Source organism: Cariama cristata, unplaced genomic scaffold, assembly GCF_000690535.1.
Source record: "Cariama cristata isolate BGI_N322 unplaced genomic scaffold, ASM69053v1 scaffold22569, whole genome shotgun sequence".
Classification (NCBI taxonomy): domain Eukaryota; kingdom Metazoa; phylum Chordata; class Aves; order Cariamiformes; family Cariamidae; genus Cariama; species Cariama cristata.
Genome location: NW_009636590.1, coordinates 1 through 1,284, shown reverse-complemented (window position 1 = coordinate 1,284; position 1,284 = coordinate 1).

The following is a 1,284-nucleotide window of genomic DNA, read 5'->3' as shown; positions in this document are numbered from 1 at the left end:
GGGGGCAGAAAGGGGAGCCCCTGGGGCAGGGGAAGGAGCCAGGGGGGCAGAAGCAGGGCAGCAGGGCTCAGGGACAGTACCCGGCAGTGGTCTCGGTGAGAGGGGAGGAGGGAAGTCAGCTGAGAGCAGAGGAAACAAGAAACCCCACGCTCTTGCTAAACCCCTGGGAGCAACGGATTTGGTATCCCAGGCAGAAGAGGAAGCAAAGCCCCAGAGACACAATGAAGAAGGGGCGTGAGGGGCAGGAGGGCTGCCCTGATGCCTGGTCCAGGCCAGCCTGCCCATGGGGGTCCTGCCTCTGCTCACCTGGATGCTGCTGCCAGGTGGGGCTGAGGGCATCCCTGGGGCTCCAGCCCTACACCGGACCACCCGATGGGGCAGAAGGCATCGATCCGGCGGCCACGCTCTTGCAGCTCCGTGTGTTTCTGCAGGCTGCTGGGCGGGGATGGGGACCAGCAGCATGCGGGGATTCCTGGGGGGGTCCCTCTTGGTGACTCGCATGCACCAGCCCAGCCATGAGATGAAGCTGAAATTCTGGTGCAAAGTAGGAAAGCGTTATAGCTGTGCTGCTGCTATCGTGTGTTGGGTTTGTGTGGCAAGGTTTTGGTAGCAGCGGTGCTGTCTGAAAAGCGATTCGTAGCCTGGTGTGCAATAAGCCGGTTTCCGTACACTCAGGGAGACGTTGCTTGTTTTATTTCAGGTTTGCGCAATCCTGGGTGCTCGGTGGCTTCCCACAAATCAAGCACACCCAGTGTTCTTTTGTGACAGCTTATATCCTGTTCTTATCATCAGACCACGACCCCAGCACAACCTCCATCACCAGGATTGCTCAGCTTATTTACATATTGCTTATATAGCATTTTTATACTATGCATGCTTTTTGGGGAAGGGTCTCTGAGCGGGCTGGGGTCTTTTAGTTAGAAAGTGTGATTTTTAGTATTATAATGAGGGTAGTTCAGGTAAGGACAGGGTGAATCACTCTTCTTGCTGACTACTCTGAACATACTGATTTAATACATTTTGTTTTAAGTTTTTCCAAGACTTTACTTCCTTCAAGGCCAGGCAAAACTCCTGATTGGGAATTCCTCCCCTCATCAATTTTGACAGCCTCAAGGATGGTCATTCTGTCTTAGGCAGAGAAATACTTTTTTGTTCTATCTAAGTATACACATTGGAGTTCACTCTTGGTTAATGTATAATAGAAGGGCTACAGGGGTGGCTTCTGTGAGAAGCTGCCAGAAGCTTCCCCCATGTCCGATGGAGCCAGCACCAGCCGGCTCAAAG